Here is a 15,365-nt window from a genome sequence, read left to right as displayed (position 1 = left end):
TCTATGCAAACTTGGTAAAATGTTGAGAGTCTGACGTATCTGAAACAAGACTGCCCTCTCCCTCATCCTGCCAGCTCAGCAAAGTGAAGACCCCACTCCGGACAGCTGTGGCCATGAACATGGGCTTCCTGGCCCCCAGCTCCCACGTGGAGGGCTCTCTTCCTGGGAAGAGCAGGAAGTCAGTGTTTCCAACGCCCCAGCTACCAGTTGTTGAGGCTTTGTCTTGGCAAGTATGGTCAAATGGTGGGGGCTTTCTTGTTTGGCCCAGCCCGTTTGGGGATAGAGACTGGACCTTGGGAAAGGTGATTGATGAGAGCACTGGAATCCAGACTGTCCTTGTCCCTGCTCTTGAGGCCGTGGTCCCATGCCAGGAGAAGCTCAGGCTGCTGCCCACCCCCCCATCCCTTGCAGGGAGTGCTCGGCTCCTCGAGCAAAAATGTCACTCAGAGAGCAGCTTGCCATCCTGGCATTCCTGGTTCCAGGGCCCTGGATCTGAGGTTTTGCCCAGGGGAGAGAGGGGAGCAGCAATTGTAAAAACAGCTCATCTCTTCCTGGAGGAACTGATTTCATTTACAACAGAGAGTGAAGAAGTTCAAATATAAAGGCACTTTCAAGAGCAGTGGAGGTCACGGTTAAAGGCAATTGACCGGTGATTCATCAATTTCATGAACAGCTAGACTACAGGCTGGCTAGTTTGCAGGACAGAACAGAGGAATATGAGCTGGGGAAGAGCCCTCCTGGGGTCCGAACAAACACCAAACACTGGCCTCAGAAACTGTTCCTTCAAAGGAGCCACAATTTGAGTTCATTTGTGCAGCAATTTACGCCCCAGTGCACTGTTGAAAACAATAGAGCAGTCAGCTGGAAATAGAAGAGTTTAACAGCTGGGTGTGGTCAGTGAAAGAGAGGAAGGGGTCCCTACAAATACCACAGTCACCCCAGGGTGACTGTAGTCCAGCCAGTCACTAAAACAGGCAAGTAACAATAACAACTGGGGGGCCCGTATCCAGAGTGGCTGCAGTACGTTATCTAAAATGTTCAGTTTCCAACAACAAAAATTACGAGGCGAGCAACGAAACAGGAAAGTATGACCCACACACCAGAAAAAAAGCCGGCGACAGAAGCTGCCTGTGAGAGACAAGATGTTGGATTTAACAGAAAGAGACTTCAAAATAGCCACTATAAATATGTCCACAAAATTAAAGGAAAGCGTGATTATCAAAGTAAAGGAAGGTATGACGACAGTGTTGCATTACGTAGAGAACATGAGTGAAGAGATAAAAACCGTAAAAAAGTAAATGGAAGTCTTGGAGTTTAAAAATAAAACTGAAATTAAAAATTCACTAAAGAGAATGAGAAGACAAGTCACAGACTAACATTCTGATAAAGGACAATTATCTAAGAAGTCAACAATAAGAAAATGAGGAACCTGATTTTTAAAAGGGCCAAAGATGTGAACAGACACCTCACCAAAGAAGATATAGCGGTGACAAATAAGCATATGAAAAGATGCTCATCATCACATGTCATCAGGGAAAGGCAAATTAAAGAAACGAGAGATACTACCGCACACCTATTAGAATGGCCAAAATCTAGCATGCCAACAACACCAAATGGTGATGGAGACATGGAACCACAGGAACTCTCATTCATAGCTGGTGGGAATGCAAAGTGGTACTTTGGAAGACAGTTTGGCCATTTCTTAGAAAACTAACCATATATATATATATATTTTTATCACATCCAATACCAAATTGTACTCCTTGGTATTTACTCAAATGAGTTGAAACCTTATGTCCACACAAAAGTCTCCGTTTATATAGTAGCTTTATTCATAGTTGCCAGAACTTGGAAGCAACTGGGATATCCTTCAGTTAGATGAATGGATAAATAAACTGTGATACATCTAGACAATGGAATATTATTTTGCCCTAAAAGAAATGAGGTGTCAAGCCATGGAACAATAGGGTGGAATCTTAAATGCATACTACCTATTTGGGAGAAAGAAACCTATCTGAAAAGGCTACATATTATGATCCCAACCATATGACATTCTAGAAAAGGGAAAACCATGGAGATGGTGAAAAGATCTGTAGTTATCAAGGGTTAGGTAGGATGGAAGGATGAATAGGGAGAAGATTTTTTTAGGGCAGTGAAACTATTCTATATGATACTATAATGGTGGATACGTATCACTATACATTTGTCAAACTTAGAATATATAACAGCAAGAGTGAACCCTAGTGGAAGCTATGGGCTTTGGGTAATAATGATGTGTCAATGCAGGTTTATCAATTATAACAAATGTACCACTCTAGTGTAGGATATTGTTAGTGGGGGAGGCTGTGCATGTGGGGGGGGCGGTAGCAGATATATGGGAAATCTCTGTATGTTCTGCTCATTTTTGCTGTGAACCTAAAACTGCTGTAAAAAATAAAGTCCATTAAATTTACCAGAAGCTCGACAGCATATTTGAACTAGCAGAAGAAAGAAGAAGAAAGAAGTTAGTGAATTTGAAGATAAATCAATAGAAATTATGCCAGCTGAAGAACAGAGAGCAAAAAGAATGAATAGAAATGAACAGTACCTCAGGGAAATGGGGACACCATCAAGCACATCAACAGGATAACTGGAAAGAGAAGAGAGAGAAAGGAACAGAAAAATTATCAAAGAAATAAAAAATGCCCCAAATTTGTTGAAAAATAATACCCTGCACATCCAAGAGATTAAGCTCAAAATAGGATAAAAACAGAGGTCTATGAATAGATACATCATGGTAAAAATTATGAAAGTCAAAGATGACAGAAAAATCTTGAAAGCAGTAAGAGAAAAATAATGTGTTACATGCAAGAGAATCCCAGTAAGATTAGCAGAAAAGATAGAGGCCAGAGGCAGGTAGAATAACATATTCAAAGTGCTCAAAGACAAAAACTGTCAACCAAATAGAGTTAGTATAGAGCCCACAAGTTAAAGGGTTAGTCAAGCGTTAGTAAAGGTCCACAACAAAACTGATCTCATGTCGGATCAACTTGCTACAAGCCTGGGAGTTTCCCATGAACTCCATGGGTTCAGTAATTCACCAGAACAATTCACAGAACTCAGGAAAATATCTAAATGAAGAGACATGTAGGGTGAGGTCTGGGAGGATCCCAAACATAGGGCTTCTTTGCCTTCTTCCCATGGAATCAGCGTCTCTCACCCTCTTGGCACATTGATGTGTTCACCAACCAGGAGACTCCACCAGTTGTGTCCAGAGTTTTTATTAGGATTACATTACATTACATAGGCATGATTTATTGAACATTGACCATGTGCTTGAACTCTAACTCCAGCCCTGCCTTCTCCTCCTTGGAGGTCAGGAAATCAGGTTGATGTCATGTAGCTCAAAGCTTCAACCCTCTAATCACATGCTTAGTCCTTCAAACTGTGATCAGCCCCCATCCTGAAGCTACCCAGGGGCTCACCAGGAGTCATCTCCTTAGCATAAACTTAGACATGATCCAAGAGGCTCATAAACAACAAAGACACTTCATCACTCAGGAGATTCCAAGGGTTTTAGAAGCTCCATGCCAGGAACCTTAGGCAATGTCCAGGCAAATTCTTTATTACCAACAGTCATGGCATGCCATTCTTTTTATATGTTGCTAGATTCAGTGTGTTAGATTTTTTTTTTCCAGTTTGTTAGATTTTTTTGTTGAGGATTTGTACATCTATATTCATAAGCGATATTGGTTTGTAGTTTTCTTGTGACGTGTTTCTCTTGTTTTGGTACCAGCCTCATAGAATGAGTTGGGGAGTGTTTTGCTACTTTTTGGAAGAGTTTTGTGGAGAATTGGTATTCATCTTGAAACACTTAGCAGAATTTACCAGTGAAGCTATCTGTTCTTGAGAATATTTTTGTGGGAAGTTTTTAAATTACTAATTCAATCTGGGGTGCCTAGGTGGCTCAGTTGGTTAAGTGACTGCCTTCAGCTCAGGTCATGATCCCAGGGTCCTGGGATCGAGTCCCATATCAGGCTCCCGGCTCAGTGGGGAGCCTGCTTCTCCTTCTGACCCTCTCCCCTCTCATGCTGTTTCTCTCTCGCTCACTAATAAATAAATAAATAAAATCTTTAAAAAAAAATAAAAAGTAAAAAATACTAATTCAGTCTATTAACTTGTATAGATCCTTGAATATTTTCTATTCTTGAGTCAGTTTCAGTCATTGTCTTTGTGGGAATATGCTCATTTTATTAAAGTTATTAATATTTTTCATTCATAATCCTTTTTACTTCTGTACGATTGGTGGTAATGTCCCCCCTTTCATTTCTGCTGCTCTGTATCACTGTTCTGGAGATGGGAGTGGGGATAGAGGCCTGCTTTGGGGGAGTGACACCCAGGCTTTGTGAGGAGGGCACCGGGTGGGGTGGTAGCCTCTGGTCTTTCTGGTTTGCATCTGGCGTGGAACCTCTGCCCTGAGTGAGGTGGGTTGAGAGTGTCCAGGGTCCCAGTATTCTTGGCTTGCCATGCCTAGAGTAGAGCCTCCACTGTAGGAGTGGCCATGGGTGAAGGAAGGGGGAGACCCTGATTTCTTGCATGCACCTGGAATTTAGCTTTTCCAACACCCAGGTTGGGGAGATGAGAATATTGGCAGCCTGCCTTCCTGGGGGAACCTCTGCAGCCCTCTCCTGGGAACCAGGGAAGAGGAAGTCTGAGCTTCTTGGCCACACCCACTGGAGTGGAGGTTCTGTCATACTGGTCTGGGGAGGGGGCCAGGAGTGGGTCATGGCTCTAGTGTCACAGATTCTTAAGCTTTTTACCTAGATTTAGATTTTCTTAAATAAATGTTTCTTCATTTGCTCTATGCCCTTGGAACAATTTATAGGAATTTTAGATGGTTATTTATAAACAATTTTTACCAGTTACGGTCGTTCAATGGAGAGAGGGTCCTCAGAACTCCTCATGTGATGTTCTGGAAGTATGCCTAATCTCCACTATTAGCTGTTCTTTTCACAGAATGCCCTGCTTAATTCTTGACTTACGGCTTCAGGTGGCCTGACAGACCTCAGAGAGGTCTGACAGAAAACAGAAGGCTGAGGAAGAGAACCTAGGAGGCATATACGTGGGGAATTAGTATTGATTTGAAGACAATGCTAAAATATGAAATGATTAACTTTGAAAAGAGAAGGTTAAGGGTATGAAGAGCTAGTACATATGTTCATTGAGCAGCAAACAAGTGGAATGCTTTATAATGCAGAGCAAGGTACTTAGACACAAGGAATCATCTCTTTGCGAGGTTGTTAAATAATAGAATGTACTACCCATAAAGGTTGCAGAATTGCATTTTAAAACAGGCTAGACCCTTGTTTTTAGATCTCATGAGTGACTAAAATGCAACTTTTCTATCACCTCATTCATTACGATAAAATCTGACAGAGGCACTTTATTAACACAAATTATCAAAATAACGTCGGTGTTGTACCTTTCACCTACCACTCTGAACCACAGGGAAACACCCAAGAATATCTTACAGTTTGTTATAGCAAGGTGCAAGTAAACCAAATAAGGTCCTGGGCCACGCGGATGATTATTTTGTTCTTCCTCCAGAAAGTTAAACAAATAAAAGCAGCTGTCTTTTCTACTTAACTTCTCTGCAAGGCTGACTTAGGTGTGTTGCTGCCCAAAGACTGGGGCACAGAGTAAACAGCCTCGTTAGATCCCTTGCAATGCTTGGATTCTTAGGTCATGTCAGCTTCCTGAACTTGGGTAAGCTATTGTTTTTTTCCCTCTCCAGGAATGGGGAGATAAACTACACTTCAAATATTTATCCTCCTTATCTTTCTTGTTCTAATAAGGGACTCGGTTGTGCTGCCATTTCCAACGAAATGCCTAATATAGAACTAGTTGAATTTAAAGAGGTAGCTGTTATTTAACGAGATGATGCTTTTCAAATTAAAATCTTAAAAATATCAGGGTCAGTGAATGCTCTCTTGTGTTGGCAGGATTGTGGAACTTGACCTTTCCACTCTAAGGGCAAGTCAGTGTTTCCTTCAATAAGAGGAAGAAGAAACAACAGACACAGTGATAATGTCTAGCAGTTTCTCTTAGCAATGAAATGAAATTAAAATATGTGGGGCATAGATTTAAATTGTAATTTGCAAAGTTTAATTAAACTTAACTATTCATTAAAGTTGTGCTCTAAGCTTGCCTGGAACTTGAGTTTTGGGTCAAAAAAGGGGACACTACAACTGGCCCAATATACACACCCATGAATGATACACACTAAATTATGTATGTAGGCCACAATTTTATATATATACACACACACACACACACACACACACATATATATATAGATAGTGATATATCCATAGTTATTATAACTAAACCATACCTAGATCTAGATAGATCTATATCAAGGAACTTGAATAACTGAAATGACAAGGAGATATATTTCCCAAATTTGGCAAGCTGAACCTTGCCTTTTGATACGTGGAGTAAGCCCTCATCAGAATCCAGTGATGTGTCAGTGCTGCTGATTGGTTTTCAAGAAGGAGAAAAGCCCCGCAAGATAAAGAAACAGGATTGTTTCAAATCAGTTCTAAAATCATCAGGTGTTAGTGAAACTAGGATGAGAATTTTTTTTTCACATTAATGAATATTATAAAGTGCTAAGGCATAAACATGGTTTGGAGGTCATGGAGATGTCTTTAAGCTAAAAGTGAAACCCTGCCTGAACATAAAGGAGGTCACTTAAAAGTTTGGCAAAGAGCAAAATGAAGTACAGTGTGCGTTCCTGTGAAAAATTGATGTCTCATCTTAGTTTCACTAAAACCTGATGATTGAAAAACTGATTTGAAGCGATCTGTTGATTTACTTTGAGGGGCTCACTGCCCTTCTGGACAGCAATCAGCCGCACTGACATGTCACTGGATGCCGATGAGGCTTGCTCCCTAGACGGACAGGCAATTTCAGACTGTGGGAGTTTGGAGATACATTTGCCTATCCTGTCGGTCATCCAAGTTCCTTGATTCCTTAACAGCTGACAAGATAAGAATTGAGCACAAAATATCCTCAATGTCTAGATTTCTCCCTGTGTCATGAAAAAAAAATCACATAATAAAGAGCAATTTATTTTTTGGAAAGCTCTTAAGTTCAAGGTCATGAATCTGTAAAATAGCACGATGACTGTATGTTGGATAACCCGTGATTTTTTAAATAAACCTTCATTTAAACAAATTTTAAAAATATTCTAAATGACACTACATCAAAAACTAATGATGTATGGGGATTAACATAACAATAAAAAATTTAAAAAATTCTAAATGATGTTTTATATACATAAAGACTATTTCAAATATTTTTGTGGCATATTCATTAAAAAAAAAGAGGGGGATGAATATCCAATTTTTCCCCCCTTAAGATTCTTTTAAGTCTGAAGTTTCTTACCCAGTTAGGAGTTCAAAAAAGCAATTGAATTAGCTAGAGAATGGAGTTGCACAACATTATTTACACTAACAAGGTTGCCTTTGGTGAGATAAAAGTGTTTTAAATAATTTTCTCAGTCCTATTAAAACTCTGTGTATTTTTAAATGTACGAAAATTTATTTTTAAATAAATGAGTTGGTTTATAGGGATGGGTTTCATCCTAAAAAAATAAAGTCCAAGGGTGTAAATAACAAATTATTGTTATTTTGAAGTAAAGCTAAACAAGCAGATTCTCCCCTGTATATTCCAAATTGCAGAATCTTCGAATGGCTCAGAACTGAGGTCTTTGGGTTGAGTTCCCCACGTGGGAAAAACACATCAACTGTCTTTGAGTCTCTATCTGAAGACATTCACGGGCAGAGAAGTCTGTGTTCTCCGTGTCACGAATGACTCCATGTTTGGAGTATTCACTGGTTGTGAGTCACTGGGCTAAGTGCTTTTCTAATGTTATACAATGATTCCGTGAGATAATAATATCTGGTTTAACAGATGAGGAAACAATGTCAGTGGAGAGGAAGTAACTTGCTCATGATCGTTCTGTGAATAAGTGATGGTGTCAGGTCAGTTGGCACAAGGTTGGTGTGTTCTAGACAAAATAATAAACCTCGTGACAGGTTTACTCTTGTTTGCATGATTTTTCTTCACATAGTCTAAAATAACCAGTAGAGGCTTTTTTCCCCCCTCCCACAAATATTTCTATATTCAGTCCTGTTTCTCGTATTACTCTTCATTAACCTTCTGCTTACATTTTTCAGGATGCACACACAGCAAGCAATGTGATTGTGGGAAACACAAGTAATCCTTTTCTCACTTTAGTTTGCTCTAAAAACTTGTAATATTAATTTGTAAAATTTCAAACAGTACAGAAATATATAGGGTAAATAAATACGAATCCCTCCCTATCCCCTATATTCAACTCTATGCAGGGTTTGTCGTATCCTTCCATTTATCTATTCCTTTTTTTTTTTTATCCCTATACATATGCAGGCAGTTCTTGCTCTGAACAATTCTGATGTGCCCAGTTTCAGTTCTAACAGTTTCAATAACACCACTCCCTCAAGAACACCGTTCTAATTTCAGCTGCAGGGATTATTGACTGTAATCACCTAAGTACAAACTTCACTGTTAGCTCTTCAGTCCACAAATCACTGTGTAATAACAGACGTGTCCCCTGATCAGTGACCAATAATGTCACTTCTTCCAAAGTCTGTTGGTGACTGGTCGCTGTGTGTGATTGATTGTGCACAGATAGCAAAGTGTGTAGTTGTGGTGACTTCTTGTCAGATAAACAAAAGAGGGATTTGGCCAGAAAGACAGGAAGTCCGGCAAAGAAATGAAACATGAACACACTGGAAGTGACATTTGAGTTGAAAGTAGGTGGAGTGAGAGCTGGCCTTGGGAATGCTGTTATTTGATAGACTCGATGTGTACCCAGGGACACTGATGGAGGGTGACCTTGAAGTCCATGAGGAAGTGGCTGTGATGAGAAGGCTGATGTCCCAGAAGAAGTGATGATGGAAAAAAGCTTCACATTAAGGAAACCGTGGCAGATAGAGCACAGCATTGAAAACATGGATGAAAATTTTGGAAGCTAATCCAATCTTAGAAAGGCAAAAGACGATTTGCTGTTGAGAAAAATACTTGCTATTACAAATTTTATGATGAGAAGGAAGCAGGCACTGTTCAAATACTTTTTATAAGTTTTCTTACAAAGAAAAGTTTAATTCTCAACATTCGTACTGTTTTAAACTACTGTGCGATAATATTAGCTTTATTTTTTCATTTTCTCATACTTACATAATTCAGTGGGAGGCCTTTACTCTATTTACCTTGTTTCAGCAATTACCCTTTTGGTTTATTTATTCATTCTTACCTCTCCTTTCAAGTACAATGCAAGCTCTATAGCAAGGACCTTGTCTGATGTGTTCATCACTGTACTTAGAGACGTAAGAGATGCTCGGTAAATAGCTGAATGGATGGATTTGCATTTGATTTAGTGAAGTGAGCATCTTCTCATTGCTTTCTTTTATGAGCTGTGTGCTCACATTCTCTGCCTATTTTCTAACGGGGGTATGTTTCATAGGATATATGATCTGTTAACACACACACTTGAAATATATATATATAGTTCATAGGAGCTCCTCATATATGATTAATTTTATGTCCAATCTTATGTTTTGCAATACTTTTTCATTTTAACTTTTCATTTCTGTTCTCATTTGTTATACAGATGCCTAAAACTTTTAAGTAGTCATACATATCGATCTTTCCCATTATTGCTTTTGGATTTTAGGTCATACTTAGAAATGCCCTCCCCACCCCTGACACTATATTCTCTTTCATTTCTTCTGGCATTTTGTATTCTTAATTTTTATGTTGGCATTAATTCCTTTCAAATTCTGTAAATAGTGTTAAATGGAGATTTTTTTTTTTTTTTAAGATTTATTTGAGAGACAGAGTGAGCCAGGGGAGGGGTAGAGGGACAAGGAGAGAATCTCAAGCAGACGCCCCACTGAGTGCAGAGCCCGATGTAGGGCTCAGTCTCACAACGCTGAGATTGTGACCTGAAATGAAATCAAGAGTTGGGTGCTTAACCAACTGAGCCACTCAGGTGCCCCTAGAGATCTTTTTTCTTTTCAAATGTTCCCAAAACCATTTACTGAATAGATCACCTTTCCTAAATGCAGTTTTTATACTTATGATTTTAATTACTGTAATTATGATTGCATTTTATTTGCTTGCAGTTTTTTTTTTTTTTAAGTACTACACTCATTTCCCCAGAAGTTCAATACTAAATCGTGACTTACAGATTTGTAAGCAGTAGAATTATCTCATGGTCTATTTAAAACAGAAAGCATATTAAAAACAGAAACATGACTTTAGAGAGAAAATATTTAATCTATTTCATGAAAAAGTGCAAAGTTTTAGAAAAGAGGCATTAGGCATTAGTGTACATTATAAGTACATTCTTTTATAATCACATGTATTACACTTCTTTTGAGTTGGTAATGAAGTGTGCTGGTGCACACATTCATTCTATATGATCTTCTGTTAACATATGCACTTGAAAAAGTCACTGAAAATAGTCTTGAAATATATGCAGAAATAGTGTTGTAAAAATATATTAATCTGTCTACATGAAACACTTAAATATGCATACCACATTAAATTTTAGAATTAGAGCATGAATGGAAATACCAGTATATGAAATTATAAATTGGATTTCATTGCATTTTTTATCTTTGGAGGAAAAAATAAATGTAATCAAACCTTTGGAATGACAGATATGAAGTCAGCACAGCAGACCAACTCTATTCTCAAGACCACAACTTTATCCACACAAAAGATGGGAGAGTCTGCGTCTCTAAATTTGACAAATTTATGAAATGTTACAATTTGGGAGTGTATTATACATATAGATCTCAAGCACACAGCAAACTGATTTGCTATACCAACCTAAATATTCCTAAAATATTAGGTATATTGCAAATTAGAAATTAATCTTTAAATCACATGGAGTACTGTTCTCCTCTGGAAACTGAGATATTAGGAATTCTAGAAAAAAAATTTACTGCAACAAAACCATTCTGCTCTGTTATTTGTGAAACCATAGTTCCTCACTGAAACTTCTACAGAAACTACTATTGTTTTTAAAGAAAGGGAAGTCTAAGGTGTGGAGAGGAAGTGGTAGTGTATGTCTTACAGGTAAATTTGGATGATGAATATCACAGGCATGCATGAGCAATACATTTCAACCCTATACAAGCAAAAACTTGTTAGTTTTGAGCGGTATAATGAACAGCGCAGGCAGCCCATCCTGTAGATGCTCACAGCATGATTGTAATGACCACAAATTCTAACAATAGATTGTTACATGGCAGAGTCCTTCTACATTTTCAGAAAGGAACATGTCTATTTTTACCTTTCATTACCATAATTTATCAACTGTTTTGCCCTGTATACTTTAGCATATGTTTCTCATGAGCATAGCACGGTAGCTAAAGAATCATAAAAAGACTGTCTAAACTGGGCGTATTTAAATCTGAAGGCTGATTTTTTTTCCTACTTCTCAGCATTATGAGGTCTCATTTCACTGTATTTCAAATCTTAGTATGTAAGCAAGTATATTAAAACCAAAGGCAATAAATTGTCCATGTCATTCATAGTCTCAAGTTTCAACATTAACAGATTTTGCTTCACTCTGTATTCCTGAGAAACACCAGCTCTGTCAGTTGCTACTAAAAGAGGAAGGAATTCATACCATGCCCTGACAGTCACAAAAAGGCCTCAGTTTATGTTTTGTTTAGTGTTTTTTAGGACACGGTTGCTGGTACAGGCAGGGAGGCCTATTTGGAAATACCTGTGATTCTTTCCTTTTGGTTGGGGGCTCTCAACACAACTAAACACCCCTTGGGTACTTGAGAGCGACATGCCTCGAAGAGGGACACACCGGACAGTGGAGAACTCTGGGCAAACATTCCACAGCAAGGATGTAGAGTTCTCACTTTCCAGCTCTAACCTTTGAAAATAATTAAACCAAATCAGCACACGGAAAAATGGAAGGGTTGCCATCAGAAAAGCTGCCTAGGGCGGCCTCCTGGTCCACTGTACCCAGGCCTCTGTGGTCAGACTGGCTGCTGGGAGGCCAGAAGCAGCCAGGGGAACCTGCAGGTCTGGTGGAGAAGGGCCAAGGTTTCCTGGTCACGGAACACATGCAGGCAGATCAGTAAGCCCCTACTGTGTAATACTGTTCTTTAGGTTATTCTATTGCAAGGAAATGGAGAAAACGAACTTTTAATTATTCAGGACAAAACAGTGACTTTTGGTTACTGTGAATTTATTTAAATAAACTATGTATGTGCCCCAGGAGAAAGAGGAGGAAATCTTGGTGATTAATACTGAATTCTACTTCTGAAGTATGACACAATAGTTACTTTTTAAGTTGTACATCTCCTTATGGGTTTCAGGAATGGGATTTTATAAGAATTAATAAATTCTAATAATTTAAATTAGACTATCTAATGAAAAGATGTTTATAATCTTGCTCCTGGATGATCATGAATCACAGTGGTAAAATTTTACTTCGTTCCTTTCAGTACCTAACTCTAGAATAGGCTGACCTGGTGAAAACTTTACTGTGATAGAATCACATATATTTGAGTCACTGGGGTGGAGGTTCTCATTCCAGTGTCATTTACGAAGCAAGTAAGCAGAGAACTTTATGTGCTTTATGTGTGTTAACAGGTTGGCCAAATATTATGCTTCTAGAACTCATTTTAGTTATTAATAACAGAATGTTCTTAAATATGAAGATGTTTAGGGTCTGAGACAGCCCTGTGCTAAAAATTCAGTTATCCTTTATGACAAGGTCTTATAATTACCTTTTGAAGACCAATTAAAATAGCATTGTTGGACTAACACTGAAAATCTACTTAATTCTTTAATACATGTCTGCCAAGAAAAATTCTGGATAATATCCGAATTTAAGAAAGAATGGTACATAAAATCTTTTGGGAAACAAAAGTATACAGACTGTTCCTAAGAGGGTATAATGAAAAGTCCAAAGAGCTAATAGAGTTAAATGGACTTAACTTAAATTTAAAAAACAATCATCACTAGGACTTTTTGGATTCTTTGATTACTATTTACTATATATAGCTTTGAAAGACTGAGGTCTAAAAAACCCCTACTTTTGAGAGGCAAAGTAGTATGGTAGTTGACCAGACTCATCCAGGCCCGGCCACTTCCTAAATCTTGTATCTACTGGCGTAGCTGCTTAGAACTTTTTTGTTTCAGTTTCATCATCGGGGAGAAAGGAAAAACAGTCTCTCTCTCAGAAGGCTGTTGTAAGGATTAAATGAATTAATGCATAAAAAGCACTTAGAAAAGTGCCAGGCACATAGTAAGCACTCAATAAATTCAGCTATTCATATTACTTTATTTAAATACTTAACAGAGGCTGAAGAAAGCATTCACAGAAGTACGTCGTACTCTTTCTTAATTCTGCAGTTTGTTTTCACTCTCCGTCTAGGAATAGAGGTAGGAATTAGGAGACCTGTATTCAGATAAAAGATACGTCACTATTCACCTTTTAGTCACTCCACGCAATTGGCTGAGCAACAGCCCATGCCAGGCCCCACTCCAGCATCAGGCATTATTCTGAGAACTTGAGTTAATGTCACCCACATTTTCACATCTGTAAAATGGACGTAACATCTACTTGTCTGATTCATAGTTTACTTTGAAACTCAAATGAGGCAAAATGCATGAAGGCACTTTGAAGATTTTGTAAAGCACCATCAGTGTGTTACAGGAATGGGGTATAGGGTGAGTATGTCTGGACCCTCTCAAAGGAAGTATATGACTCATAGTCCTGGGTCTAAGAAAATTTTCATAAAACTGTAGGTTTGTTTCTGACTATAACATCACTTATAAAGTAGTAATATACTTTATTATAAAACTGTTTCTCTTCTTGAATCCCAGCTCCATGGAGATTATTAACATATCAAATAGTTGGCTGAGAAATATTTTCCTTTAGAAATTGCAGTTGCAAAGAAAATGTCAAGCTATGTGTTTATAGTCATAAATTATTATTAACTAAGTGAATAACTAGCAGTTCCATTAATTACTAAATACTTTACAAACACTATTGAAGCCTTACAGTGACCCCCATAAAACAGGTAGAATAGCCCCCTTGTATAGGGTTAGAATCTTAGAGCCTGCAAAGCACATGCTCTCAACCACAGAGCCTGCAAAGCACATGCTCTCAACCACTATACCACATTACACTATAAAACCCCAGAAGAAAAAGTCATGATCATTTCTGTCTTCACCAAATCACATAATTAAGAGAACCAATAGAACAAAGGGCTCCAAACTATGTTCTTGATCCTTGGTAATAAAGATGATTTTAGAAAAGTTACATCAGTGCTTATAACTCCATTCACTTTAGATCTTTAAAAATTGCTTCCAGTTTTCTTTTTCTGAAAACAACACATTGTTCACTGAAAAAAATACAAGTAGAATTAAAATATTCATAATTTCATCATTCAGGAGAACCACTGTTGACATAATTCCTCTCCACATATTTTTATGCAACTGTGAACTATGGAATTTATTTTTTGATCATTGTTCTTAAACATGATGCCAAATACAATGGTCAGACTGAAGTCTTTTTAATTGGCAGATATAATCTAACAGTAAATTTTGTGCAGGCAGAAAATTATTACTGATATATATTTTCAATATTTTCCTAAATTTTCCAACATGGAAAAAACAAGCGGAGAGTAAGTTATTTCAGTGATATTAACTCAAAACTATACTGCCTATGAGAGAAACTTAGATGGAAATTCTTGATCTTTGTTCTCTCATCCACACATATGAATTTTTTTGGGCTGTGTTAAGATCATAGCTTTCTGCAGGCCCAATAATACTAGAACTATAGTATTAGAACAGTTAAGGAGAAATAATGTAATGTATAGTGATTAACATAACAAAAAAACCCCCTTTTGTTCAGAACTCCCCCTGCTCACCCCCCAAAAAAAAGTTAAGGAGAAAATTGTTTGGTAGTCACTGAACTTTATCAAAGTTACACTTATGGGTGATTAAACCATTAGGTTTTTCCTTGTGAATAGGTTAAATATTTGCTTGAGGCAGCATATTTAAGATAAGCAAAATTCTTTTCAGGGATCATACTAACCCTGAGTATAAATTCAGGGGAAAAAAAGTTCTACCACTTGTGAAAGGACATCACAAAGAGTGGTGGAAAAAACAGTGACAAAGCAGCACAATAATTTAGGTCAAAGATTCTAGGAATGATGTCAAAGTGTGTGTGATGCCACATACTGGCACTTTAAGGTGACTTATACTTTTTCTAAACTATCACTGGGCATAATTTA

Source organism: Neomonachus schauinslandi, chromosome 6 (genome assembly GCF_002201575.2).
Source record: "Neomonachus schauinslandi chromosome 6, ASM220157v2, whole genome shotgun sequence".
NCBI lineage: Eukaryota > Metazoa > Chordata > Mammalia > Carnivora > Phocidae > Neomonachus > Neomonachus schauinslandi.
Note: the sequence above shows the minus strand (reverse complement) of the source record.